Source organism: Papaver somniferum, chromosome 1 (genome assembly GCF_003573695.1).
Source record: "Papaver somniferum cultivar HN1 chromosome 1, ASM357369v1, whole genome shotgun sequence".
In the NCBI taxonomy this organism is placed as follows: Eukaryota; Viridiplantae; Streptophyta; class Magnoliopsida; order Ranunculales; family Papaveraceae; genus Papaver; species Papaver somniferum.
In genome coordinates this window covers 160,284,447-160,300,198 of record NC_039358.1, presented here as the reverse complement: position 1 = coordinate 160,300,198, position 15,752 = coordinate 160,284,447, and positions in this window count along the sequence as shown.

Here is a 15,752-nt window from a genome sequence, read left to right as displayed (position 1 = left end):
GTATTTATTGAATTGTTTCGAATAAATAAAGTGAAAAGGTTTTCTGCACTCATCACTTATCAAACAGCTTTACCCTTTGCATGATGTCAGCGCATTAAATTTGGTTTTACAATTTTAGCCCTGAACTAAAATCCACCATCAACAGTGTGTTCAATCTGGACTAGGTCCCGAGGTTTTTCTGTATTTGCGGTTTCCTCGTTAACAAAATTCTGGTGTCTGTGTTATTTCTTTTCCGCATTATATTTTGTTATATAATTGAAATATCACAGGTTGTGCGTTGTTCAATCAATTAGAATATCCGACCTTTTGGTTGTTGATTTACATTAATTGACACTTGGATATTGGTCTTTGGTACCATCCAAGTTATCTCTCTAGTATTTGATAAAGACTCGCAGGTTTCTATTTGCTTGAGTATATATCAAATCGAGAGATTGAGATATAAACTCTTTGATATAATTTTTGTCTAGATTGAGTCTGATTGTCTAGTTGATTCTCTAGAAAGTATATTGGAGTTTGTCCATACAGATTGCTAAGCGAAATATTGGGTGTGGTTGTTGTACCCCCACTTTTTCAATTGGTATCAGAGCGCGCAAACACGTTAAAGACCTTATAAGTATGTGTTTGTAGCGATCTGATTATGGATGAGTCTATCTCTAATAACATACCAGTTCAGAAATTACTAGATGATTCTAAAAGCTTGGATTCACCTGAGAGAACTGTCACATCTAAGTCAATATCTAAACATTCTCTTAATGTAAAAATTGTTGATTGGGAAACTCTCCTAGAAGAATAGTTGGATGAACTTTCTGATGAAGGTGATTCAGATATTGATAGAGATGTTGATGAGGAAGTCTCAAAGTATGTTAAGTTTTTGGATTCGTGGAATATGAAGAAGATTACAACTTCTCATGTCACCTCTTCTGACTCCTCTCTGTCGAGAAAACAAGAAATTGAGAAGATGTTACGCAGGTGTTTATTTTTCGAATCGTTCTAACGAATCGATCCTCAAGGATTCTGAGGAAAACCTACGTATGAAGTCACTTGAATGTGATAATGTTTATCAAAAGTACTTTTTGTTGGAAGAGAAACTTGCCGAATCTGAAGCAAGTTTTAACTCTCAACAAATTAGTTTTGATGACAGAGAAAGTGCTTGTCTCGCTCGAGAAAAACGCCTTGAGGATGATTTAGCTACTGCTCTTGATAAAATCAAGATATTGGAAGATGACTTGAAAAAGTTCAATACTTTTTCAGACAAATTAACCACTATGCTAGGAGCAAGTAAAAATCATCGTGATACACGAGGATTGGGCTATAAGGGAATAAATGCTCCAAGTATTAGCAAAGAGGTAAAATTTGCCAAGGCTAGTGATTCTTCTCAACAAAAGGTTTTCACTGATAGCAAAAGTGAAATACCTTCACCGGTAGTTAAGGTTCGAAAGACCAAAGTATATCAACCTCCAAAGTCAGCACATACAGATCGAGGTAAGAACATTCCTTTTGTTTGCCACTATTGCGGAAATAAAGGTCACCTGGAAAGGAGATGTCGTTTTCGTATAAGGAATAAGAAACTTCATGATGTTCTTGTTTGGGCATCACAAGAAGTTGTGAAACCAAGATCATACGTTAAGACTAATCCACTTAACGTTACAGGTTGTAACTTTCCAACCTTTAGGCAAAGGAATCAGTGCTGTGATAATCCTAGATTTGCCTATAAACGTCATACGAATCCTTTTCACAATCGTAATGGTTATCAAAAGGATAACTTTGTAAAGACGAAGACAAGATCTAATGCTCCCAATTGGAGAAAGACTAACTTGCAAAAGAATAGTCAATCCAATTCTCTTCCGTAAAATCTTGAAGAGAGCAATGGGAATAAGGTTTCGGTCGTTCCTAAACGCACTCAAAAGTGGATACCAAATAAAGTCAATGATGTTTTCAGTGTGAAAAGGAATGATCTCCCAGAAAGTTCCATGACTATGGAGAAAGCAGTATTCATGATGCTGGAACTTAAAGAGTTCTTTGGGAAGATGGATTTGGATGTGAAAGGTTCTAAAAGCGATCTCTTTCATGATAATCCAAAAGTCACCTGTGGTGAGAAAGACATTGTTCACCTCAACACAACTTGAGTGTGTTGTAATTGTATCCTCACCAAGGAATGCCCTGTTATGTATACGGTAAGGGAAGCACGAAAATTGGGGCGCACAAATTATGTTTGGTAAGGCTGTAGAATTCAACTGGATTCATCTAAAAAGGTATGTCTACAAACTTGAGCAAGATTTGTTCTTTTATTTGCTTAGAGAACTTATAATGATTCGCATACCTTTCTTTTCGTTCTTTTCTACCTAACTTGATCTGTGTTTAAGGTTCCTTTGCGTTTAGGTTTGAAAATAGTAGTTCGGGATGTTTGGACTTCATGGTACACATACCAAGTATGCATACCATCATTTAAAATCAAAATCCAGGGGTTTAAGTTCGCATACCCAGTTTGCAAACTGCTCCAAGTCATGAAAATTCGTTTGCAAACCCATATGCATACTTGCCTGTAGACGTCGATATTCTGTAAACTTGTTTTGGCCGTAATTTCTTCGTCCGAACTCGGAATGACCTCATTATTTTTGCATTCTCTTCCTCTTTGATTTATATTCAAAATGGAGATGAGAGTTTCTGAATTTGGATGAGTTAAGATTGGTATTTGTTATTCTCTTGTTTTTGAGTGTTTTGCTCCGTTTCGTTGCACTTGTTACACTTTTCTTGGACTTGGGCACTTGTATTCTTGGAGTACTAATCTTCTAAGCTCATTGTAGATTTTACAAGAATGTTGTTGGTGAATCACAAAGAAGGAAGTTCAAGAACGGGCAGTAGTATGCATTACTAAGGGATTCTTGAATGTTCACAATCATCTTATGTGGACTGTAGAGCATGGTCTTTAATGACTTTGTATGTTCTTTTTTGTTAAGAAAATATTTTTATACGCCTTTGGTAGCTATTCTTGGTGTAAATCCGAGCGAAAAATATTGATTCTACCCTCTAAGGACAAATCATCTTATATGTGCATTACGAGTTTGTCTTGTTGCCTAGTAAATCTTCTATCATCTTGTTTTTGTTAGAAGAATAACTAGAGTTTGAAATAGCAATTATTGTGATTACACATAGCTATGTCCAACGTTTTCATCTTCATGTTTTTAGATTTATTGGTTTAAATTCTAAATTTGTTTGGAAGATGATTTTTGCAGTATTAATCTTTATGGTTTTATATATTGCAAATTTGTTATGGGATATGTGTGTTTACGTCTGTGAACTATGATTGTCCGATACCTTATCAAAAGTAAAGTATTTCGTATATCGATATGCATGTATTGATAAAAGAATGAATAGAATTTTGACAAATACAAAAGTTAAGCCTATTATGTCAATTATTGATGGAAGATAGGTTAAAATCTTTTGTTTGCAAGGATTATGTCTATTGAATGTCGTTATGGGAATAGTGATGGAAAATAGAATGAATCCTTGTGTATTCCGCAGTATTGATCTTCCCTGATCCATATTTTATGTATTACTGTGAGGCTCCGTAAAGTGCCTTATGTTGAGCACTAAACGACCAAGTTGATTATTTTTATGATTAGCTATGTTGTTGTTCTGTGAGGTACTTTATGTCGATCATATTCAACTAAATTAATCATCTTGTTTGGTTACTTAGTTGTTGCTCCGTAAGTTTTCTTATGTCGAGCATGACCAATTAAATTGATTACTTTTGTGATTAGTTTGGTTGTGTATTTCGATTATATTAATTATGGGTTCTCTTGTGATTAATATAATTGTATGTTTTTAAGTCTCCATAAGTTCACTTATGTTGAGCATCTCTCGATTAAATTAACCATGGGTTGGTTAGTTTAATTGAATATTTTGGATTAAAATTCATACTTGTATGTGATTTGTTATGTCCAAAGAAATCTTTCTTTTCCTTCGAAATTAAGGTCGCTCTTGTTGTTCTCTCGGGAGTGACATTTTATGGGGGAGAGTTCTTTTGAACTTGCGCTTAATTGCCAAATCTTTGTGGGGAGTGCGGCTGTGGAACATTATAGGGGTTATCTTGTATCTTTACAAACTCCTTGATGAATGCATTTAGCTTCGGCTTTATGATTACATCTAAATAAGATGATATACTTTTGCTTTCTTTTGGTCAAGAAATGTCTCTCTCGGAAATTTCATTAGGATCCCGTTCTTCTACCTTTGTCAATTTTATTGACAAAAAGGGGGAGAATTAATATGTAGTTCACACTACAAACACATATGGTTTTCAGATCATTAGGTAAGGGGGAGTGATTTCCATGTGAGATGGAGTATTGACTAAGGGGTAGTGATACATATCACCATAGTATTGTTGTTGAAGTTGTGATACAATTGGACTTTGACGCCGTGTAATGATACTATGACACTGTATAACAATGATTGAGGACTATTGTTTTCTTGTTGTTATAGCTACAGATTTTCAACAACGATGATACTAAACTTACAACCTTTGGGATCATTGGAGTACTTGGAAGTGACGAAGATTTCGAGTAATGTTGAAGATTAGGCATCTGGAATAGGAGCTACAAAAGTTAATTTATTTATTTTTTGTTTTTCATATGTATTAATAGTTTTGTCACTAAAATTGACAAAGGGGGAGATTGTTAGAGCATTGCTCGGTCGAACTCGCATGCATTGCTATCTCAAGCATGTTTGTCAATGTTAGTGATCAAAACTATAAGTCTTGATTTCTAGCCTATATAGCTAAAGGTCTCGGGCTAGGATAGAAAGTGTAGTTGAGCTCAAGACTCCATGGAAATCATCATACAAGACGAAGGACTACTCAAGGAACTGGTGGATCTTCATCGACTAAAAGGTATGTGCAGACTTGAACTTATATGTCACTCAAAAGTCTATCTACTATATCTCCTATTCTTGAGACAAAAGTCGTTTTGATATATAGACTTTCATTATACACATTTGTTATTTCGAGCCGAGTGTAACTCGCCTATCTATTTCTCGAAATATGTGTTGGTAAGTTTTCGCTTTATCCAAATTCATATTTACCTAGTGACGAATGTCATGTTATGTTTCAATTACTTTGGAAATTGCTCTGACGAAAAATGGTCTGTGAATAACGGCTATATAACGTCCTCTGAGAATGTTTCAATGACTGAAATGAGAGTTTAGATTACATAACCATTGGTAGGATATAAGCATTGTTGTGGAAAAACATATATGTATAAGTCCTTATTCCTTGAACCAAAGTTTGCGAACTTTGTTGATCAAGAGAAACGGAATGTGGCGTGAGCCAAGTCCGCGAACTGGCGGAAGTTCTCGACCCGAGAATTTCTGCTGGAGTTTGTGTACTCCTTCCGTGAGCTTAAGTCCGCGAACCCAGTTCGCGAACTTGAGCAGGTTATATCTAAAATCAGTTGTTCTTGAACTCATGTTTATATAAACTAAACTGTGGTTATAAAGTTCATGAACCGATTCGAGTGAATCAAACCGTTTTTGCTTTGATTGTGTCTTGTGTAGTTACATAAGATCTAAGCAATTGAACAACTCTCTAACTAGTTCATTTGAGTCATTTGAACTAGTTATGGTGAAGAAGAATATGGTGGATATGAAAGTAATCATATGGATAACCATTTGGTTAACTATTGTTGAACCAACAAATGTTAATGTTTGGGAACGTCTACATAAACTCAAAATTGGACATTTCATGTGTGTGTAACAAGCTAAGTTTTCGATCCAACGGTTGAGAAATATTAGCTTGAATCTAATCAGGTTTTAATCTAACGTGAATATTGAATGCTTTGTTACCAAGTTAACATTGATTTCAAACCCTGATTTGAAAGACTATATAAAGGAGAACTCTAGAAACTGGGAAACTTGATCCCCACACCTTACGTGTGATACTAGTTGCATAGCTAGAGTCGATTCTCCTTTAACCTTTGGTTTCTTCTTTTAAAACCAGGTTAACGACTTAAAGACTTCATTGGGATTGTGAAGCCAGACCGATACTACTTTTCTTGTAGTTGTGTGATCTGATCTTGCATCTTCTATCGTTACGAGTAAAATTGTAATAATTGGCTCGATTTATATCTCCGATAGGAAAGATATAAAAGTAATCACAAACACTTCGTCTCATCGTTTGTGATTCCACAATATCTTTTTTCGCTGCGTCGATTAGGATTATTGTGAGGTGATTGATAATACTAGGTTGTTCTTCGGGAATATAAGTCCGGTTTATCAATTTGTTCCTGTTCACCTTGATTTATCAAAAGACGGAACAAAACTCGTAGGTATATTTGTAGACTTTTCTGTGTGATACAGATTTGTTTATTAAAGTCTTCGACTTTGGGTCGTAGCAACTCTTAGTTGTGGGTGAGATCAGCTAAGGGAATCAAGTACGTAGCATCTTGCTGGGATCAGAGACGTAGGAGCATAAATGTACCTTGGATCAGTGTGAGATTGATTGGGGTTCAATTACAGTCCAGGTCGAAGTTAGTTTAGCGTGGGCTAGTGTCTGTAGCGGCTTAATGCAGTGTGTTCAATTTGGACTAGGTCCCGGGGTTTTTCTGCATTTGCGATTTTGGGAAAGCGGGGGTCTAACAACACCACCCAATATTTCGCTTAGCAATCTGTATGGACTAATTCCGAAATACTTTTCTAGATAATCAACTAGACAGTAAGACTAAATCTAGATTAAAGTATCTCAAGGAGTCAATATCTCTCACTTGTTTTGATTTACTCAAGCTGAAACAATAACGAGTCTTTAATCAAACACAAGGAATAACTTGGACGGTACCAAAAACCAATATCCAAGGATCAATCAACATCAATCAACAACCAAAGGTTGGATTTCCAATTGATGATCTTAACGCACAACCTGTATTATTTCAATTATATAAAATATAATGTGAAAAAGAAATAACACAGACACCAGAAGTTTTGTTAACGAGGAAACCGCAAATGCAGAAAAACCCCGGGACCTAGTCAAGATTGAATACACACTGTATTAAGCCTCTACAGACACTAGCCTACTACAAGCTAACTTCGGAATGGACTATAGTTGAACCCCAATCAGTCTCCCACCGATCCAAGGTACAGTTGTACTCCTACGCCTCTGATCCCAGTAGGATACTGCACACTTGATTCCCTTAGCTGATCTCACCACAAACTAATAGTTGTTGCAACCCAAAATCGCAGACTTGATAATAAACAAATCTGTCTCACACAGAAAAGTCTATCAAAGGATAAATCTGTCTCCCACAGAAAACCCTAGGTTTTGTTCCGTCTTAAGATAATCAAGGTGAACAGGAAACAATTGATACTCCGGTCTTATATTCCCGAAGAACAACCTAGATTAATCAATCACCTCTCAACAATCCTTCTTGACTACACAAGCGGTTTGTCGAGGAATCACAAACAGTGAGATGAAGATGTTTGTGACTTCTTTATCTTGCCTATCGGAGAACTCTCACGATATCAAGCCAATCAATAGATTGAACTTGTACAATAGAAGATGCAAGATCAGATCACACAACTACAATAAAAGTAGTATCGGTCTGGCTTCACAATCCCAATGAAGTCTTTAAGTCGTTAAACTGGTTTTAGAGAAGAAAACCAAAGGTTAAAGGAGAATCGACTCTAGCGAGCGCATTAGTATCACACAGACGTGTGGGGATTAGTTTTGCATAATGCTAGATGTCTCCTTTATATATCCTTCAAATCAGGGTTTCGCCTTAGTTACAAAGCAATCCATATTCACCGTTAGATGAAAACCTGATTTAGATTCAAGCTAATATTTCTCAACCGTTAGATCGAAAACTTAGCTTGTCACACACACTTGGGTAGACGTTTAATGGGTTTGTGAAAACCATGCCCAAACGTGTACGTGTATGTTGGTTCAACATAGTAACCCAAAAGGTTAACCATATGAGCAATTCATATTAACCTAATTCTTCTTCACCATAACTAGTTCAATTGACTCAAATGAACTAGTTAGCGAGTTGTTCAATTGCTATGAGAACTTATGTAACTACACAAGACACAATTGAAACAAAGATGATTCAATTCGATGAATCGGCTCATGAACTTTATAGCCACGGTTTGCATAAAGCATTCCTTAGTAATTTAAGTTTCATGTTCAGAGCACATCTTTAGATCATAACCACTTAAGCTCACAAACAAGTTCGCGGACTTAAGGCAACCGGCAGAGTTTTCCAAACTCAACAGAAAATCTCGGCAAAGAGACTTCCGCCAGTGCGCGGACTAGGTTCGTGGACTAAACACGCAAACGAGTTTCTGGAAAATCTCAGCAGAAATTCTCGGCAAGAGAACTTCCGTCAGTGCGCGGACTTGGCAAAGCCAATTCCTCCGGTTTCTCTTAATCAACAAAGTTCGAAAACTTCGGATTAAGGAATACATGGTTATGTAATCTAAACTCTCATTCCAACCATTGAGGCATTCTCAAAGGACGTTATACAGGCGTTATTACCAGACTGTTTCACGTCAGAGCAATTCTCAAAGTAATTGAAACTTTTCATGACTTTCGTCACTAGGTGAAGATAAACTTTATCAAAGCGAAACGCTTTACCAACACACGATTTCAATAAAAAGATAAGTAGTGAATACTCAGCTCGAAATGTCAAATGTGTATGACCCAGTCTATATAGCATACGACTTTTTGTCTCATAAGAAGTAGGAGATAGAATAGATAGACTTTTGAGTGATAGATAAGTTCAAGTCTCCACATACCTTTTTGTTGATGAAGTTCCACGGTTCCTTGAGTAGATCTTCGTCGTTGTATGATGAATCTCCATGAAGTCCTTGAGCTCAACTACACTTTTATATCCTAGTCCGAGACTTAGCTATAATAGACTAGAAATCAAGACTCATAGTTTTGATCACTAACATTGACAAACATGCTTGATATAGCAACGCATGCGAGGTCGATCGAGCTATGCTCTAACAATATCCCCCCTTGTCAATTTTAGTGACAAAACTATTAATACATATGGAATACAAAAAAGATAAATTTTAGTGGCTCCTATTCCATAGTCTAATCTTCAACGTTTTCCTTGAAATCTTCGTCCTTCCAAGTACTCCAATGATCCCAAAGGTTGTAAGTTTAGCACCACCGTTGTTGAAGATCCGTAGATATAACAATGAGAGAAATCGAGATTCCCGATCATTATTATACAGTGTCATAGTATCATTATGTAACATCAAAGTCCAATTGCATCACGACTTTAACAACAATACTATGGTGATATGTATCACTCCCTTTAATCAATACTCCATCTCGATCATGGAAACCACTCCCCCTTACACAATGATCCGAAAACCATATGTATTTGTAGTATGAACTACATTATTTCTCCCCCTTTTTGTCAATAAAATTGGCAAAGGTAAAAGAACGGGATCATAATGAAATTTCCACAAGAGACATTTCATAGACTAAAAGAAAAATACATACCAACTTAATTTAGATGCAATCATAAAGTCGAAGCTAAATTTATTCATCAAGGAGTTATAAGATACAAGATAACCCCTATAAAATTCCACAGTCGCACACCCCGCAAGATATTACCATTAAGCACAAGTTCAAAAGAACTCTCCCCCATTTGATGTCATTCCCGAAAGAACAACAAGAACGACCTTAATTTCGAAAGAAAAGAAGGATTTTTTAATTGGACACCAAAACCATGGAAATGATTTTCTATGTCCAAAACTCAACCAAATTAATCACAAGTAAACCCATGATTAATTTAATCGGAATACGCAATTAAATCAAACCACAAAAGTGATCAATTTAATTGATTGTGCTCAACATAAGAAAACTCACGGATCTACGACTAAGATAACCACACGGTAATGACTACCTTAATCTTTCAAATACTCAACATAAGGAAAACCTTACGGAATATACTACATCAACCAATAGAACATGATTAGTATAGCCGTTCATATACTCAACACAAGAACTTGTGGAATATATGAAAACTCAACTAGATTAATTACAAGAGAACCTATAATTAATCTAATTGGAATACACAATCAAACTAATCACCGAAGCAATCAATTTAATTGTCAAAAGATTTTGCTCGACAAAAGAAGACTTTCGGAGAAAATAACTAAATAACCAATCAAGATGATTAATTTAGTTCAAGAATGCTCAACATATAGCATCTCATGGAACAACCAAAAAGGTTAATATTAATCGGCATAGTTGTAAGGTTCTCAACATAAGATACACAATGGAGCCTTCACGGTAAAACATAACAAAATGGATCAATGAAGATCAATACTGTGGATAACATACAAGGATATATTCTATTTTCCATCACTGTTTGCATAACGACATAATAGACTTTATCCTTGTCAACCAAAAGATTTCATCCTATTTTTCCATCAAATAAATGACTGCATAGGCATAACTTTTGTAATTGTCAAAAGTCCATTTGTCCTTTCATCAATACGAATATCAATTTATGAACGACTTTACTTTTGACACAATATGGGACCTTCAAGTTCACGGACGCAAACAATACATATCCCATAAAAATATTGCAATACTTCAAAACAGATTAATACTGCAATAATATCATCCTCCAAATACTTTTAGAATTTATACCCAATAAACCTAAAAAAATAACATAAGAAGATGAAAACAAAAATAGTTATGTGAGTCACAATCTTTGATATTCAAGCTCTAGTTATTCTTCCAACTAATCCAAAAATAAGACATACTAGGCATAAAATTAAAAGCATTACTCATCATCTTCATCATCGGACAATTTCCAGGATGCTTGAATTGAATCCAACTCTTCCTTGAGCTCGGGACACTTGGTTCCAATCAACGACACTTGATTCTTTAAGCACTTCACTCTTGCATTAATCTTACACACACCCTTGTGAATTTTCTGAATAAGCCTCAAGGTGGTAGGGTCTTCAACATCAAGAGGAGTACCTCTTTGTCGCTTTCGAACATTTTCCATTATACGCTGGAAGGTACATGGACGGACAAGTTTAGGAACTCCAAGAGAATTTCTAATAAAATTGAGTCCACGACCCCGGCAAATCCGGCTAATCAAACAAGGGTGGACCAACATCTTGATGTGAGAAGTCATAGTCATCATTTCAAAGATGATAAAACCACAAATATCAAGTTTTGTCTTACCGGATACAAGGAAGTAGACCACTTACGCAAACTCATAACTCCACCATGAATTCTCTATCGTGGAGGGACAAAGGTTAGAGATGCCGAGTTTTCCAAACGCTACTAAAGCAACACTAAGATCATTAGTCGGGAACATTCCTTGACTCCAAACAACCTTCTTTCCACAAAGTCATATAAAGATATCATCATACAATGGACGTTCATCACTTGGTCTAGGTAGTCGTACGTCACCCAACGATATTTCGGTAATCCTTGAAATTAGTTCCCTATCAACAAGGAACTTTTTCCTACCAATCATGGATTTGAATTTCATATTATCATAATCAACATCATGAATATTGGCATAAAAAACCCTTGTAAGAGAATCAAATCCTTGACCAAGACCATCAAAGATATTTCCAAGCTTAAATTTTGAAAAACATACCAAATCCTCTTCATGCCCACTAGAAAAATCCAACTTCTTTTCTAGAATAAAACCTTTTGAAGCAATCTTATCAAATATTATAGAACAAGAATCATTCAGAAACCTAATTCTAAGGGAGTCTTGATCATGAGGAGGATTCAAGCTAGAGGATTTTGAGCTTTTAGAACTCCTTTTTGTGTTTCTAGTAATCATCATGGAACTAGAACTAAGCAAGGATCAAGAGAGAAATACTTACTTGGATTGAATACCCTTTCTCTCAATTTCTCCAAAGAAGATTTAATGGAGGCAAAACACAAAACCCTAGAAGTTCACGTACGCGGATGGGAAGAAGAGGGAGGAGAAAGTTCGCGGACCACATACACACATATATCCCTCATTCATGGGCTTGGGCCGAACACGCACCGTGATCCACATAAGACTTATGGGATTTTCTTAGCCATTAGAACACTAAAGGTTATGCAACCCATGACAACATAAACAACGGATGCAGTAGAAAGCACATTTGTACACAACACAATCTATTTCTTGCCCCTCTACAAGATATATACAAAGGGGAAGTGCCAGTCTCGTTACCAAGAGGCAGAATGTGCAGAGATATTCTCATGCGACATTTCCGGTTGATATGTGTGAATAGTCCCTATGGTATATCAAAGTAATGATGATAGTCAGGACAGTTAGAGATTTCTTTCCTTCATTTGTTCTGGCCTGAAGAAGGATACCTCCGATTTCTAGGTTGTTCAGTATTAACAGATTTAACACATACAGAACCCTTTTCGAAATGATTCTTTGACTTAACAGATTTAAGTTTTTCTAAGAATTTAAAAACGCCTTCGAACGCTTTGAACAGATCTTTATCAATTGATCCATCTCGATAGTATTCCTTAAAAAGATCAAGATTTAATCTAGTGAGTTTCCATATCCTTGAATATATTGAGCGTTTTCTCAGTCTTTCCTTCTTTTTATTTTTTCCTTCTGATTGATTCTTAACATCTAAAACTTCCCTTTTAGATGAAGAAGAATTATCATGAGAATCCAAAGGTTTTCTCCATAATAATCTCTGGACAATCTTTAAGGAAATTTGGCGTGCGTTACAAATGCCAGGAGCAAGTTTTCCAAAGAAATTTCTCATAGGGAAATTTATAAGGAACGAACAAACACAAACTTATTAGGTTTACAGTGTTTTCCTGCTCTGATACCAATTGAAAAAGCGGGGGTCTAACAACACCACCCAATATTTCGCTTAGCAAAATGTATGGACTAACTCCGAAATACTTTGATAGAGAATCAACTAGACAGTCAGACTCAATCTAGATTAAAGTATCTCAAGGAGTCAATATCTCTCACTTGTTTTGATTTACTCAAGCTGAAACAATAACGAGTCTTTAATCAAACACAAGGAATAACTTGGACGGTACCAAAAACCAATATCCAAGGATCAATCAACATCAATCAACAACCAAAGTTTGGATTTCCAATTGATGATCTTAACGCACAACCTGTATTATTTCAATTATATAAAATATAATGCGGAAAAGAAATAACACAGACACCAGAAGTTTTGTTAACGAGGAAACCGCAAATGCGGAAAAACCCCGGGACCTAGTCAAGATTGAATACACATTGTATTAAGCCGCTATAGACACTAGCCTACTACAAGCTAACTTCAGACTGGACTATAGTTGAACCCCAATCAGTCTCCCACCGATCCAAGGTACAGTTGTACTCCTACGCCTCTGATACCAGTAGGATACTGCACACTTGATTCCCTTAGCTGATCTCACCCACAACTCAGAGTTGCTGCAACCCAAAATCGCAGACTTGATAATAAACAAATCTGTCTCACACAGAAAAGTCTATCAAAGGATAAATCTATCTCCCACAGAAAAACCCTAGGTTTTGTTCCGTCTTAAAATATAAAATCAAGGTGAACAAGAACCAATTGATAATCCGGTCTTATATTTCCGAAGAACAACCTAGATTAATCAATTACCTCTCAACAATCCTTCTTGACTACACAATCGGTTTGTCGAAGAATCACAAACATTGAGACGAAGATGTTTGTGACTTCTTTATCTTGCCTATCGGAGAACTCTCACGATCTCAAGCCAATCAATAGATTGTACTCGTACGATAGAAGATGCAAGATCAGATCACACAACTACGATATAAGTAGTATCGGTCTGGCTTCACAATCCCAATGAAGTCTTTAAGTCGTTAACCTGGTTTTAGAGAAGAAAACCAAATGTTAAAGGAGAATCGACTCTAGCGAGCGCACTAGTATCACACAGACGTGTGGGGATTAGTTTTGCACAATGCTAGATGTCTCCTTTATATAGCCTTCAAATCAGGGTTTTGCCTTAGTTACAAAGCAATCCATATTCACCGTTAGATGAAAACCTGATTTAGATTCAAGCTAATATTTATCAACCGTTAGATCGAAAACTTAGCTTATCACACACACTTGGGTAGACGTTTAATGGGTTTGTGAAAACCATGCCCAAACATGTACGTGTATGTTGGTTCAACATAGTAACCCAAAAGGTTAACCATATGAGCAATTTATATTAAACTAGTTCTTCTTCACCATAACTAATTCAATTGACTCAAATGAACTAGTAAGAGAGTTGTTCAATTGCTATGAGATCTTATGTAACTACACAAGACACAATTGAAACAAAGATGATTCGATTCGATGAATCGGCTCATGAACTTTATAGCCACGGTTTGCATAAAGCATTCCTTAGTAATTTAAGTTTAATGTTCAGAGCACATCTTTAGATCATAACCACTTAAGTTCGCAAACAAGTTCGTGTACTTAAGGCAACTGACAAAGTTTTCCAAACTCAGCAGAAAATCTCGGCAAAGAGACTTCCACCATTTTGCGGACCAGGTTCGCGGACTGAATTCGCGGACTAAACACGCAAACGAGTTTTTGGAAAATCCCAGCAGAAATTCTCGGCAAGAGAACTTCCGTCAGTTCGCGGACTGAGTTCGCGGACTGGGTTCGCGGACTTGACAAAGCCAATTCCTCTGGTTTCTCTCAATGAACAAAGTTCGAAAACTTCGGATTAAGGAATACATGGTTATGTAATCTTAACTCTCATTCCAATCATTGAGACATTCTCAGAGGACGTTATATAGCCGTTATTCACAGACCGTTTCACGTCAGAGCAATTTTCAAAGTAATTGAAACTTTTCATGACTTTCATCACTAGGTGAAGATAAACTTTATCAAAGCGAAAATCTTTACCAACACACGATTTCGAGAAAAAGATAAGTAGTGAATACTCAACTCGAAATGTCAAATGTGTATGATCTAGTCTATATAGCATATGACTTTTTGTCTCATAAGAATTAGGAGATAGAATAGATAGACTTTTGAGTGATAGATAAGTTCAAGTCTCCACATACCTTTTTGTTGATGAAGTTCCACGGTTCCTTGAGTAGATCTTCGTCGTTGTATGATGAATCACCATGAAGTCCTTGAGCTCAACTACACTTTTCTATCCTAGTCCGAGACTTAGCTATAATAGACTAGAAATTAAGACTCATAGTTTTGATCACTAACACTGACAAACATGCTTGATATAGCAACGCATGTGAGGTCGACCGAGTTATGCTCGAACAAGTTTCCTCGTTAACAAAATTCTGGTGTCTGTGTTATTTTTTTCGCATTATATTTTGTTATATAACTGAAATATCACAGGTTGTGCGTTGTTCAATCAATTAGAATATCCGACCTTTTGGTTGTTGATTTAAATTGATTGACACTTGTGTAGATGGGGAAAAACGATTTGCTGGTTTTTAAGGAATTGAGGAGAAGACCGTACGGAGGAGACTCCTCGAACCGAGCGAAATGTTAAACCTCACACAGATGCACCGCTGCAAAGGGGGTGCTTTAGATTCGAGAGATCAATCTGTAGTACTCCGGCCGAAATCAAGACAATGACCGTTGCAGAGTAAATTCGGTCACAAGAGAGGATGGGTTGATCTGTAGAAGGGAAGCTGGAAAATGTGTGGAATCAATGGTAATCAAAGATTGTGGGTGTGTGAATTCTGAATATGATAAGCTCTGAATGATTGAAATTGCTCAATTGAGAGTAGTTGCTCAATTGATGAGTTGATGAT